Source organism: Phyllobates terribilis, unplaced genomic scaffold (genome assembly GCF_046119375.1).
Source record: "Phyllobates terribilis strain yellow unplaced genomic scaffold, ASM4611937v1 Scaffold_13__5_contigs__length_258822181, whole genome shotgun sequence".
Classification (NCBI taxonomy): Eukaryota; Metazoa; Chordata; class Amphibia; order Anura; family Dendrobatidae; genus Phyllobates; species Phyllobates terribilis.
Genome location: NW_027362773.1, coordinates 158,972,360 through 158,988,387, shown reverse-complemented (window position 1 = coordinate 158,988,387; position 16,028 = coordinate 158,972,360).

Here is a 16,028-nt window from a genome sequence, read left to right as displayed (position 1 = left end):
CTCCTGTATTATACTCCAGAGCTGCACTCACTATTCTGCTGGTGTAGTCACTGTGTACATACATTACTGATCCTGAGTTACATCCTGTATTATACTCCAGAGCTGCACTCACTATTCTGCTGGTGCAGTCACTGTGTACATACATTACATCACTGATCCTGAGTTACATCCTGTATTATACTCCAGAGCTGCACTCACTATTCTGCTGGTGCAGTGACTGTGTACATACATTACATTACTGATCCTGAGTTACATCCTGTATTATACTCCAGAGCTGCACTCACTATTCTGCTGGTGCAGTCACTGTGTACATGCATTACATTACTGATCCTGAGTTACCTCCTGTATTATACTCCAGAGCTGCACTCACTATTCTGCTGGTGCAGTCACTGTGTACATACATTACATTACTGATCCTGAGATACATCCTGTATTATACTCCAGAGCTGCACTCACTATTCTGCTGGTGCAGTCACTGTGTATATGAATTACATTACTGATCCTGAGTTACATCCTATATTATACTCCAGAGCTGCGCTCACTATTCTGCTGGTGCAGTCACTGTGTACATGAATTACATTTCTGATCCTGAGTTACCTCCTGTATTATACTCCAGAGCTGCACTCACTATTCTGCTGGTGTAGTCACTGTGTACATACATTACATTACTGATCCTGAGTTACATCCTGTATTATACTCCAGAGCTGCACTCACTATTCTGCTGGTGCAGTCACTGTGTACATACATTACATCACTGATCCTGAGTTACATCCTGTATTATACTCCAGAGCTGCACTCACTATTCTGCTGGTACAGTCACTGTATACATACATTACATCACTGATCCTGAGTTACATCCTGTATTATACTCCAGAGCTGCACTCACTATTCTGCTGGTGCAGTCACTGTGTACATACATTACATTACTGATCCTGAGTTACATCCTGTATTATACTCCAGAGCTGCACTCACTATTCTGCTGGTGCAGTGACTGTGTACATACATTACATTACTGATCCTGAGTTACATCCTGTATTATACTCCAGAGCTGCACTCACTATTCTGCTGGTGCAGTCACAGTGTACATACATTACATTACTGATCCTGAGTTACATCCTGTATTATACTCCAGAGCTGCACTCACTATTCTGCTGGTGCAGTCACTGTGTACATACATTACATTACTGATCCTGTACTGATCCTGAGTTACATCCTGTATTATACTCCAGAGCTGCACTCACTATTCTGCTGGTGCAGTCACTGTGTTCATACATTACATTACTGATCCTGAGTTACATCCTGTATTATACTCCAGAGCTGCACTCACTATTCTGCTGGTGCAGTGACTGTGTACATACATTACATTACTGATCCTGAGTTACATCCTGTATTATACTCCAGAGCTGCACTCACTATTCTGCTGGTGCAGTCACTGTGTACATACATCACATTACTGATCCTGAGTTACCTCCTGTATTATACTCCAGAGCTGCACTCACTATTCTGCTGGTGCAGTCACTGTGTACATACATTACATTACTGATCCTGAGTTACATCCTGCATTATACTCCAGAGCTGCACTCACTATTCTGCTGGTGCAGTCACTGTGTACATACATTACATTACTGATCCTGAGTTACATCCTGTATTATACTCCAGAGCTGCACTCACTATTCTGCTGGTGCTGTCACTGTGTACATACATTACATTACTGATCCTGAGTTACCTCCTGTATTATACTCCAGAGCTGCACTCACTATTCTGCTGGTGCAGTCACTGTGTACACACATTACATTACTGATCCTGAGTTACATCCTGTATTATACTCCAGAGCTGCACTCACCATTCTGCTGGTGCAGTCACTGTGTACATACATTACATTACTGATCCTGAGTTACATCCTGTATTATACTCCAGAGCTGCACTCACTATTCTGCTGGTGCAGTCACTGTGTACATACATTACATCACTGATCCTGAGTTACATCCTGTATTATACTCCAGAGCTGCACTCACTATTCTGCTGGTGCAGTGACTGTGTACATACATTACATTACTGATCCTGAGTTACATCCTGTATTATACTCCAGAGCTGCACTCACTATTCTGCTGGTGCAGTCACTGTGTACATGCATTACATTACTGATCCTGAGTTACCTCCTGTATTATACTCCAGAGCTGCACTCACTATTCTGCTGGTGCAGTCACTGTGTACATACATTACATTACTGATCCTGAGATACATCCTGTATTATACTCCAGAGCTGCACTCACTATTCTGCTGGTGCAGTCACTGTGTATATGAATTACATTACTGATCCTGAGTTACATCCTATATTATACTCCAGAGCTGCGCTCACTATTCTGCTAGTGCAGTCACTGTGTACATGAATTACATTTCTGATCCTGAGTTACCTCCTGTATTATACTCCAGAGCTGCACTCACTATTCTGCTGGTGTAGTCACTGTGTACATACATTACATTACTGATCCTGAGTTACATCCTGTATTATACTCCAGAGCTGCACTCACTATTCTGCTGGTGCAGTCACTGTGTACATACATTACATCACTGATCCTGAGTTACATCCTGTGTTATACTCCAGAGCTGCACTCACTATTCTGCTGGTACAGTCACTGTATACATACATTACATCACTGATCCTGAGTTACATCCTGTATTATACTCCAGAGCTGCACTCACTATTCTGCTGGTGCAGTCACTGTGTACATACATTACATTACTGATCCTGAGTTACATCCTGTATTATACTCTAGAGCTGCACTCACTATTCTGCTGGTGCAGTGACTGTGTACATACATTACATTACTGATCCTGAGTTACATCCTGTATTATACTCCAGAGATGCACTCACTATTCTGCTGGTGCAGTCACTGTGTACATACATTACATTACTGATCCTGAGTTATATCCTGTATTATACTCCAGAGCTGCACTCACTATTCTGCTGATGCAGTCACTGTGTACATACATTACATTACTGATCCTGAGTTACCTCCTGTATTATACTCCAGAGCTGCACTCACTATTCTGCTGGTGCAGTCACTGTGTACATACATTACATTACTGATCCTGAGTTACATCCTGTATTATACTCCAGAGCTGCACTCACTATTCTGCTGGTGCAGTGACTGTGTACATACATTACATTACTGATCCTGAGTTACATCCTGTATTATACTCCAGAGCTGCACTCACTATTCTGCTGGTGCAGTCACAGTGTACATACATTACATTACTGATCCTGAGTTACATCCTGTATTATACTCCAGAGCTGCACTCACTATTCTGCTGGTGCAGTCACTGTGTACATACATTACATTACTGATCCTGTACTGATCCTGAGTTACATCCTGTATTATACTCCAGAGCTGCACTCACTATTCTGCTGGTGCAGTCACTGTGTACATACATTACATTACTGATCCTGAGTTACATCCTGTATTATACTCCAGAGCTGCACTCACTATTCTGCTGGTGCAGTGACTGTGTACATACATTACATTACTGATCCTGAGTTACATCCTGTATTATAATCCAGAGCTGCACTCACTATTCTGCTGGTGCAGTCACTGTGTACATACATCACATTACTGATCCTGAGTTACCTCCTGTATTATACTCCAGAGCTGCACTCACTATTCTGCTGGTGCAGTCACTGTGTACATACATTACATTACTGATCCTGAGTTACATCCTGCATTATACTCCAGAGCTGCACTCACTATTCTGCTGGTGCAGTCACTGTGTACATACATTACATTACTGATCCTGAGTTACCTCCTGTATTATACTCCAGAGCTGCACTCACTATTCTGCTGGTGCAGTCACTGTGTACATACATTACATTACTGATCCTGAGTTACATCCTGCATTATACTCCAGAGCTGCACTCACTATTCTGCTAGTGCAGTCACTGTGTACATACATTACATTACTGATCCTGAGTTACCTCCTGTATTATACTCCAGAGCTGCACTCACCATTCTGCTGGTGCAGTCACTGTGTACATACATTACATTACTGATCCTGAGTTACCTCCTGTATTATACTCCAGAGCTGCACTCACTATTCTGCTGGTGCAGTCACTGTGTACACACATTACATTACTGATCCTGAGTTACATCCTGTATTATACTCCAGAGCTGCACTCACCATTCTGCTGGTGCAGTCACTGTGTACATACATTACATTACTGATCCTGAGTTACATCCTGTATTATACTCCAGAGCTGCACTCACTATTCTGCTGGTGCAGTGACTGTGTACATACATTACATTACTGATCCTGAGTTACATCCTGTATTATACTCCAGAGCTGCACTCACTATTCTGCTGGTGCAGTCACTGTGTACATACATTACATTACTGATCCTGAGTTACCTCCTGTATTATACTCCAGAGCTGCACACACTATTCTGCTGGTGCAGTCACTGTGTACATACATTACATTACTGATCCTGAGATACATCCTGTATTATACTCCAGAGCTGCACTCACTATTCTGCTGGTGCAGTCACTGTGTATATGAATTACATTACTGATCCTGAGTTACATCCTGTATTATACTCCAGAGCTGCGCTCACTATTCTGCTGGTGCAGTCACTGTGTACATGAATTACATTTCTGATCCTGAGTTACCTCCTGTATTATACTCCAGAGCTGCACTCACTATTCTGCTGGTGTAGTCACTGTGTACATACATTACTGATCCTGAGTTACATCCTGTATTATACTCCAGAGCTGCACTCACTATTCTGCTGGTGCAGTCACTGTGTACATACATTACATCACTGATCCTGAGTTACATCCTGTATTATACTCCAGAGCTGCACTCACTATTCTGCTGGTGCAGTGACTGTGTACATACATTACATTACTGATCCTGAGTTACATCCTGTATTATACTCCAGAGCTGCACTCACTATTCTGCTGGTGCAGTCACTGTGTACATGCATTACATTACTGATCCTGAGTTACCTCCTGTATTATACTCCAGAGCTGCACTCACTATTCTGCTGGTGCAGTCACTGTGTACATACATTACATTACTGATCCTGAGATACATCCTGTATTATACTCCAGAGCTGCACTCACTATTCTGCTGGTGCAGTCACTGTGTATATGAAATACATTACTGATCCTGAGTTACATCCTATATTATACTCCAGAGCTGCGCTCACTATTCTGCTGGTGCAGTCACTGTGTACATGAATTACATTTCTGATCCTGAGTTACCTCCTGTATTATACTCCAGAGCTGCACTCACTAATCTGCTGGTGTAGTCACTGTGTACATACATTACATTACTGATCCTGAGTTACATCCTGTATTATACTCCAGAGCTGCACTCACTATTCTGCTGGTGCTGTCACTGTGTACATACATTACATTACTGATCCTGAGTTACCTCCTGTATTATACTCCAGAGCTGCACTCACTATTCTGCTGGTGCAGTCACTGTGTACACACATTACATTACTGATCCTGAGTTACATCCTGTATTATACTCCAGAGCTGCACTCACCATTCTGCTGGTGCAGTCACTGTGTACATACATTACATTACTGATCCTGAGTTACATCCTGTATTATACTCCAGAGCTGCACTCACTTTTCTGCTGGTGCAGTCACTGTGTACATACATTACATCACTGATCCTGAGTTACATCCTGTATTATACTCCAGAGCTGCACTCACTATTCTGCTGGTGCAGTGACTGTGTACATACATTACATTACTGATCCTGAGTTACATCCTGTATTATACTCCAGAGCTGCACTCACTATTCTGCTGGTGCAGTCACTGTGTACATGCATTACATTACTGATCCTGAGTTACATCCTGTATTATACTCCAGAGCTGCACTCACTATTCTGCTGGTGCAGTCACTGTGTACATACATTACATTACTGATCCTGAGATACATCCTGTATTATACTCCAGAGCTGCACTCACTATTCTGCTGGTGCAGTCACTGTGTATATGAATTACATTACTGATCCTGAGTTACATCCTATATTATACTCCAGAGCTGCGCTCACTATTCTGCTGGTGCAGTCACTGTGTACATGAATTACATTTCTGATCCTGAGTTACCTCCTGTATTATACTCCAGAGCTGCACTCACTATTCTGCTGGTGTAGTCACTGTGTACATACATTACATTACTGATCCTGAGTTACATCCTGTATTATACTCCAGAGCTGCACTCACTATTCTGCTGGTGCAGTCACTGTGTACATACATTACATCACTGATCCTGAGTTACATCCTGTATTATACTCCAGAGCTGCACTCACTATTCTGCTGGTACAGTCACTGTATACATACATTACATCACTGATCCTGAGTTACATCCTGTATTATACTCCAGAGCTGCACTCACTATTCTGCTGGTGCAGTCACTGTGTACATACATTACATTACTGATCCTGAGTTACATCCTGTATTATACTCTAGAGCTGCACTCACTATTCTGCTGGTGCAGTGACTGTGTACATACATTACATTACTGATCCTGAGTTACATCCTGTATTATACTCCAGAGATGCACTCACTATTCTGCTGGTGCAGTCACTGTGTACATACATTACATTACTGATCCTGAGTTACCTCCTGTATTATACTCCAGAGCTGCACTCACTATTCTGCTGGTGCAGTCACTGTGTACATACATTACATTACTGATCCTGAGTTACATCCTGTATTATACTCCAGAGCTGCACTCACTATTCTGCTGGTGCAGTGACTGTGTACATACATTACATTACTGATCCTGAGTTACATCCTGTATTATACTCCAGAGCTGCACTCACTATTCTGCTGGTGCAGTCACAGTGTACATACATTACATTACTGATCCTGAGTTACATCCTGTATTATACTCCAGAGCTGCACTCACTATTCTGCTGGTGCAGTCACTGTGTACATACATTACATTACTGATCCTGTACTGATCCTGAGTTACATCCTGTATTATACTCCAGAGCTGCACTCACTATTTTGCTGGTGCAGTCACTGTGTACATACATTACATTACTGATCCTGAGTTACATCCTGTATTATACTCCAGAGCTGCACTCACTATTCTGCTGGTGCAGTGACTGTGTACATACATTACATTACTGATCCTGAGTTACATCCTGTATTATACTCCAGAGCTGCACTCACTATTCTGCTGGTGCAGTCACTGTGTACATACATCACATTACTGATCCTGAGTTACCTCCTGTATTATACTCCAGAGCTGCACTCACTATTCTGCTGGTGCAGTCACTGTGTACATACATTACATTACTGATCCTGAGTTACATCCTGCATTATACTCCAGAGCTGCACTCACTATTCTGCTGGTGCAGTCACTGTGTACATACATTACATTACTGATCCTGAGTTACCTCCTGTATTATACTCCAGAGCTGCACTCACTATTCTGCTGGTGCAGTCACTGTGTACATACATTACATTACTGATCCTGAGTTACATCCTGCATTATACTCCAGAGCTGCACTCACTATTCTGCTGGTGCAGTCACTGTGTACATACATTACATTACTGATCCTGAGTTACCTCCTGTATTATACTCCAGAGCTGCACTCACTATTCTGCTGGTGCAGTCACTGTGTACATACATTACATTACTGATCCTGAGTTACATCCTGTATTATACTCCAGAGCTGTACTCACTATTCTGCTGGTGCCGTCACTGTGTACATACATTACATTACTGATCCTGAGTTACCTCCTGTATTATACTCCAGAGCTGCACTCACTATTCTGCTGGTGCAGTCACTGTGTACACACATTACATTACTGATCCTGAGTTACATCCTGTATTATACTCCAGAGCTGCACTCACCATTCTGCTGGTGCAGTCACTGTGTACATACATTACATTACTGATCCTGAGTTACATCCTGTATTATACTCCAGAGCTGCACTCACTATTCTGCTGGTGCAGTGACTGTGTACATACATTACATTACTGATCCTGAGTTACATCCTGTATTATACTCCAGAGCTGCACTCACTATTCTGCTGGTGCAGTCACTGTGTACATACATTACATTACTGATCCTGAGTTACCTCCTGTATTATACTCCAGAGCTGCACACACTATTCTGCTGGTGCAGTCACTGTGTACATACATTACATTACTGATCCTGAGATACATCCTGTATTATACTCCAGAGCTGCACTCACTATTCTGCTGGTGCAGTCACTGTGTATATGAATTACATTACTGATCCTGAGTTACATCCTGTATTATACTCCAGAGCTGCGCTCACTATTCTGCTGGTGCAGTCACTGTGTACATGAATTACATTTCTGATCCTGAGTTACCTCCTGTATTATACTCCAGAGCTGCACTCACTATTCTGCTGGTGTAGTCACTGTGTACATACATTACTGATCCTGAGTTACATCCTGTATCATACTCCAGAGCTGCACTCACTATTGTGCTGGTGCAGTCACTGTGTACATACATTACATCACTGATCCTGAGTTCCATCCTGTATTATACTCCAGAGCTGCACTCACTATTCTGCTGGTGCAGTGACTGTGTACATGCATTACATTACTGATCCTGAGTTACCTCCTGTATTATACTCCAGAGCTGCACTCACTATTCTGCTGGTGCAGTCACTGTGTACATACATTACATTACTGATCCTGAGATACATCCTGTATTATACTCCAGAGCTGCACTCACTATTCTGCTGGTGCAGTCACTGTGTATATGAATTACATTACTGATCCTGAGTTACATCCTATATTATACTCCAGAGCTGCGCTCACTATTCTGCTGGTGCAGTCACTGTGTACATGAATTACATTTCTGATCCTGAGTTACCTCCTGTATTATACTCCAGAGCTGCACTCACTATTCTGCTGGTGTAGTCACTGTGTACATACATTACATTACTGATCCTGAGTTACATCCTGTATTATACTCCAGAGCTGCACTCACTATTCTGCTGGTGCAGTCACTGTGTATATACATTACATCACTGATCCTGAGTTACATCCTGTATTATACTCCAGAGCTGCACTCACTATTCTGCTGGTGCAGTCACTGTGTACATACATTACATTACTGATCCTGAGTTACCTCCTGTATTATACTCCAGAGCTGCACTCACTATTCTGCTGGTGCAGTCACTGTGTACATACATTACATTACTGATCCTGAGTTACATCCTGTATTATACTCCAGAGCTGCACTCACTATTCTGCTGGTGCAGTGACTGTGTACATACATTACATTACTGATCCTGAGTTACATCCTGTATTATACTCCAGAGCTGCACTCACTATTCTGCTGGTGCAGTCACTGTGTACATACATTACATTACTGATCCTGAGTTACCTCCTGTATTATACTCCAGAGCTGCACTCACTATTCTGCTGGTGCAGTCACTGTGTACATACATTACATTACTGATCCTGAGTTACATCCTGCATTATACTCCAGAGCTGCACTCACTATTCTGCTAGTGCAGTCACTGTGTACATACATTACATTACTGATCCTGAGTTACCTCCTGTATTATACTCCAGAGCTGCACTCACCATTCTGCTGGTGCAGTCACTGTGTACATACATTACATTACTGATCCTGAGTTACCTCCTGTATTATACTCCAGAGCTGCACTCACTATTCTGCTGGTGCAGTCACTGTGTACACACATTACATTACTGATCCTGAGTTACATCCTGTATTATACTCCAGAGCTGCACTCACCATTCTGCTGGTGCAGTCACTGTGTACATACATTACATTACTGATCCTGAGTTACATCCTGTATTATACTCCAGAGCTGCACTCACTATTCTGCTGGTGCAGTGACTGTGTACATACATTACATTACTGATCCTGAGTTACATCCTGTATTATACTCCAGAGCTGCACTCACTATTCTGCTGGTGCAGTCACTGTGTACATACATTACATTACTGATCCTGAGTTACCTCCTGTATTATACTCCAGAGCTGCACACACTATTCTGCTGGTGCAGTCACTGTGTACATACATTACATTACTGATCCTGAGATACATCCTGTATTATACTCCAGAGCTGCACTCACTATTCTGCTGGTGCAGTCACTGTGTATATGAATTACATTACTGATCCTGAGTTACATCCTGTATTATACTCCAGAGCTGCGCTCACTATTCTGCTGGTGCAGTCACTGTGTACATGAATTACATTTCTGATCCTGAGTTACCTCCTGTATTATACTCCAGAGCTGCACTCACTATTCTGCTGGTGTAGTCACTGTGTACATACATTACTGATCCTGAGTTACATCCTGTATTATACTCCAGAGCTGCACTCACTATTCTGCTGGTGCAGTCACTGTGTACATACATTACATCACTGATCCTGAGTTACATCCTGTATTATACTCCAGAGCTGCACTCACTATTCTGCTGGTGCAGTGACTGTGTACATACATTACATTACTGATCCTGAGTTACATCCTGTATTATACTCCAGAGCTGCACTCACTATTCTGCTGGTGCAGTCACTGTGTACATGCATTACATTACTGATCCTGAGTTACCTCCTGTATTATACTCCAGAGCTGCACTCACTATTCTGCTGGTGCAGTCACTGTGTACATACATTACATTACTGATCCTGAGATACATCCTGTATTATACTCCAGAGCTGCACTCACTATTCTGCTGGTGCAGTCACTGTGTATATGAAATACATTACTGATCCTGAGTTACATCCTATATTATACTCCAGAGCTGCGCTCACTATTCTGCTGGTGCAGTCACTGTGTACATGAATTACATTTCTGATCCTGAGTTACCTCCTGTATTATACTCCAGAGCTGCACTCACTATTCTGCTGGTGTAGTCACTGTGTACATACATTACATTACTGATCCTGAGTTACATCCTGTATTATACTCCAGAGCTGCACTCACTATTCTGCTGGTGCTGTCACTGTGTACATACATTACATTACTGATCCTGAGTTACCTCCTGTATTATACTCCAGAGCTGCACTCACTATTCTGCTGGTGCAGTCACTGTGTACACACATTACATTACTGATCCTGAGTTACATCCTGTATTATACTCCAGAGCTGCACTCACCATTCTGCTGGTGCAGTCACTGTGTACATACATTACATTACTGATCCTGAGTTACATCCTGTATTATACTCCAGAGCTGCACTCACTTTTCTGCTGGTGCAGTCACTGTGTACATACATTACATCACTGATCCTGAGTTACATCCTGTATTATACTCCAGAGCTGCACTCACTATTCTGCTGGTGCAGTGACTGTGTACATACATTACATTACTGATCCTGAGTTACATCCTGTATTATACTCCAGAGCTGCACTCACTATTCTGCTGGTGCAGTCACTGTGTACATGCATTACATTACTGATCCTGAGTTACATCCTGTATTATACTCCAGAGCTGCACTCACTATTCTGCTGGTGCAGTCACTGTGTACATACATTACATTACTGATCCTGAGATACATCCTGTATTATACTCCAGAGCTGCACTCACTATTCTGCTGGTGCAGTCACTGTGTATATGAATTACATTACTGATCCTGAGTTACATCCTATATTATACTCCAGAGCTGCGCTCACTATTCTGCTGGTGCAGTCACTGTGTACATGAATTACATTTCTGATCCTGAGTTACCTCCTGTATTATACTCCAGAGCTGCACTCACTATTCTGCTGGTGTAGTCACTGTGTACATACATTACATTACTGATCCTGAGTTACATCCTGTATTATACTCCAGAGCTGCACTCACTATTCTGCTGGTGCAGTCACTGTGTACATACATTACATCACTGATCCTGAGTTACATCCTGTATTATACTCCAGAGCTGCACTCACTATTCTGCTGGTACAGTCACTGTATACATACATTACATCACTGATCCTGAGTTACATCCTGTATTATACTCCAGAGCTGCACTCACTATTCTGCTGGTGCAGTCACTGTGTACATACATTACATTACTGATCCTGAGTTACATCCTGTATTATACTCTAGAGCTGCACTCACTATTCTGCTGGTGCAGTGACTGTGTACATACATTACATTACTGATCCTGAGTTACATCCTGTATTATACTCCAGAGATGCACTCACTATTCTGCTGGTGCAGTCACTGTGTACATACATTACATTACTGATCCTGAGTTACCTCCTGTATTATACTCCAGAGCTGCACTCACTATTCTGCTGGTGCAGTCACTGTGTACATACATTACATTACTGATCCTGAGTTACATCCTGTATTATACTCCAGAGCTGCACTCACTATTCTGCTGGTGCAGTGACTGTGTACATACATTACATTACTGATCCTGAGTTACATCCTGTATTATACTCCAGAGCTGCACTCACTATTCTGCTGGTGCAGTCACAGTGTACATACATTACATTACTGATCCTGAGTTACATCCTGTATTATACTCCAGAGCTGCACTCACTATTCTGCTGGTGCAGTCACTGTGTACATACATTACATTACTGATCCTGTACTGATCCTGAGTTACATCCTGTATTATACTCCAGAGCTGCACTCACTATTCTGCTGGTGCAGTCACTGTGTACATACATTACATTACTGATCCTGAGTTACATCCTGTATTATACTCCAGAGCTGCACTCACTATTCTGCTGGTGCAGTGACTGTGTACATACATTACATTACTGATCCTGAGTTACATCCTGTATTATACTCCAGAGCTGCACTCACTATTCTGCTGGTGCAGTCACTGTGTACATACATCACATTACTGATCCTGAGTTACCTCCTGTATTATACTCCAGAGCTGCACTCACTATTCTGCTGGTGCAGTCACTGTGTACATACATTACATTACTGATCCTGAGTTACATCCTGCATTATACTCCAGAGCTGCACTCACTATTCTGCTGGTGCAGTCACTGTGTACATACATTACATTACTGATCCTGAGTTACCTCCTGTATTATACTCCAGAGCTGCACTCACTATTCTGCTGGTGCAGTCACTGTGTACATACATTACATTACTGATCCTGAGTTACATCCTGCATTATACTCCAGAGCTGCACTCACTATTCTGCTGGTGCAGTCACTGTGTACATACATTACATTACTGATCCTGAGTTACCTCCTGTATTATACTCCAGAGCTGCACTCACTATTCTGCTGGTGCAGTCACTGTGTACATACATTACATTACTGATCCTGAGTTACATCCTGTATTATACTCCAGAGCTGTACTCACTATTCTGCTGGTGCCGTCACTGTGTACATACATTACATTACTGATCCTGAGTTACCTCCTGTATTATACTCCAGAGCTGCACTCACTATTCTGCTGGTGCAGTCACTGTGTACACACATTACATTACTGATCCTGAGTTACATCCTGTATTATACTCCAGAGCTGCACTCACCATTCTGCTGGTGCAGTCACTGTGTACATACATTACATTACTGATCCTGAGTTACATCCTGTATTATACTCCAGAGCTGCACTCACTATTCTGCTGGTGCAGTGACTGTGTACATACATTACATTACTGATCCTGAGTTACATCCTGTATTATACTCCAGAGCTGCACTCACTATTCTGCTGGTGCAGTCACTGTGTACATACATTACATTACTGATCCTGAGTTACCTCCTGTATTATACTCCAGAGCTGCACACACTATTCTGCTGGTGCAGTCACTGTGTACATACATTACATTACTGATCCTGAGATACATCCTGTATTATACTCCAGAGCTGCACTCACTATTCTGCTGGTGCAGTCACTGTGTATATGAATTACATTACTGATCCTGAGTTACATCCTGTATTATACTCCAGAGCTGCGCTCACTATTCTGCTGGTGCAGTCACTGTGTACATGAATTACATTTCTGATCCTGAGTTACCTCCTGTATTATACTCCAGAGCTGCACTCACTATTCTGCTGGTGTAGTCACTGTGTACATACATTACTGATCCTGAGTTACATCCTGTATCATACTCCAGAGCTGCACTCACTATTGTGCTGGTGCAGTCACTGTGTACATACATTACATCACTGATCCTGAGTTCCATCCTGTATTATACTCCAGAGCTGCACTCACTATTCTGCTGGTGCAGTGACTGTGTACATGCATTACATTACTGATCCTGAGTTACCTCCTGTATTATACTCCAGAGCTGCACTCACTATTCTGCTGGTGCAGTCACTGTGTACATACATTACATTACTGATCCTGAGATACATCCTGTATTATACTCCAGAGCTGCACTCACTATTCTGCTGGTGCAGTCACTGTGTATATGAATTACATTACTGATCCTGAGTTACATCCTATATTATACTCCAGAGCTGCGCTCACTATTCTGCTGGTGCAGTCACTGTGTACATGAATTACATTTCTGATCCTGAGTTACCTCCTGTATTATACTCCAGAGCTGCACTCACTATTCTGCTGGTGTAGTCACTGTGTACATACATTACATTACTGATCCTGAGTTACATCCTGTATTATACTCCAGAGCTGCACTCACTATTCTGCTGGTGCAGTCACTGTGTATATACATTACATCACTGATCCTGAGTTACATCCTGTATTATACTCCAGAGCTGCACTCACTATTCTGCTGGTGCAGTCACTGTGTACATACATTACATTACTGATCCTGAGTTACCTCCTGTATTATACTCCAGAGCTGCACTCACTATTCTGCTGGTGCAGTCACTGTGTACATACATTACATTACTGATCCTGAGTTACATCCTGTATTATACTCCAGAGCTGCACTCACTATTCTGCTGGTGCAGTGACTGTGTACATACATTACATTACTGATCCTGAGTTACATCCTGTATTATACTCCAGAGCTGCACTCACTATTCTGCTGGTGCAGTCACAGTGTACATACATTACATTACTGATCCTGAGTTACATCCTGTATTATACTCCAGAGCTGCACTCACTATTCTGCTGGTGCAGTCACTGTGTACATACATTACATTACTGATCCTGTACTGATCCTGAGTTACATCCTGTATTATACTCCAGAGCTGCACTCACTATTCTGCTGGTGCAGTCACTGTGTTCATACATTACATTACTGATCCTGAGTTACATCCTGTATTATACTCCAGAGCTGCACTCACTATTCTGCTGGTGCAGTGACTGTGTACATACATTACATTACTGATCCTGAGTTACATCCTGTATTATACTCCAGAGCTGCACTCACTATTCTGCTGGTGCAGTCACTGTGTACATACATCACATTACTGATCCTGAGTTACCTCCTGTATTATACTCCAGAGCTGCACTCACTATTCTGCTGGTGCAGTCACTGTGTACATACATTACATTACTGATCCTGAGTTACATCCTGCATTATACTCCAGAGCTGCACTCACTATTCTGCTGGTGCAGTCACTGTGTACATACATTACATTACTGATCCTGAGTTACATCCTGTATTATACTCCAGAGCTGCACTCACTATTCTGCTGGTGCTGTCACTGTGTACATACATTACATTACTGATCCTGAGTTACCTCCTGTATTATACTCCAGAGCTGCACTCACTATTCTGCTGGTGCAGTCACTGTGTACACACATTACATTACTGATCCTGAGTTACATCCTGTATTATACTCCAGAGCTGCACTCACCATTCTGCTGGTGCAGTCACTGTGTACATACATTACATTACTGATCCTGAGTTACATCCTGTATTATACTCCAGAGCTGCACTCACTATTCTGCTGGTGCAGTGACTGTGTACATACATTACATTACTGATCCTGAGTTACATCCTGTATTATACTCCAGAGCTGCACTCACTATTCTGCTGGTGCACTCACTGTGTACATACATTACATTACTGATCCTGAGTTACCTCCTGTATTATACTCCAGAGCTGCACACACTATTATGCTGGTGCAGTCACTGTGTACATACATTACATTACTGATCCTGAGATACAT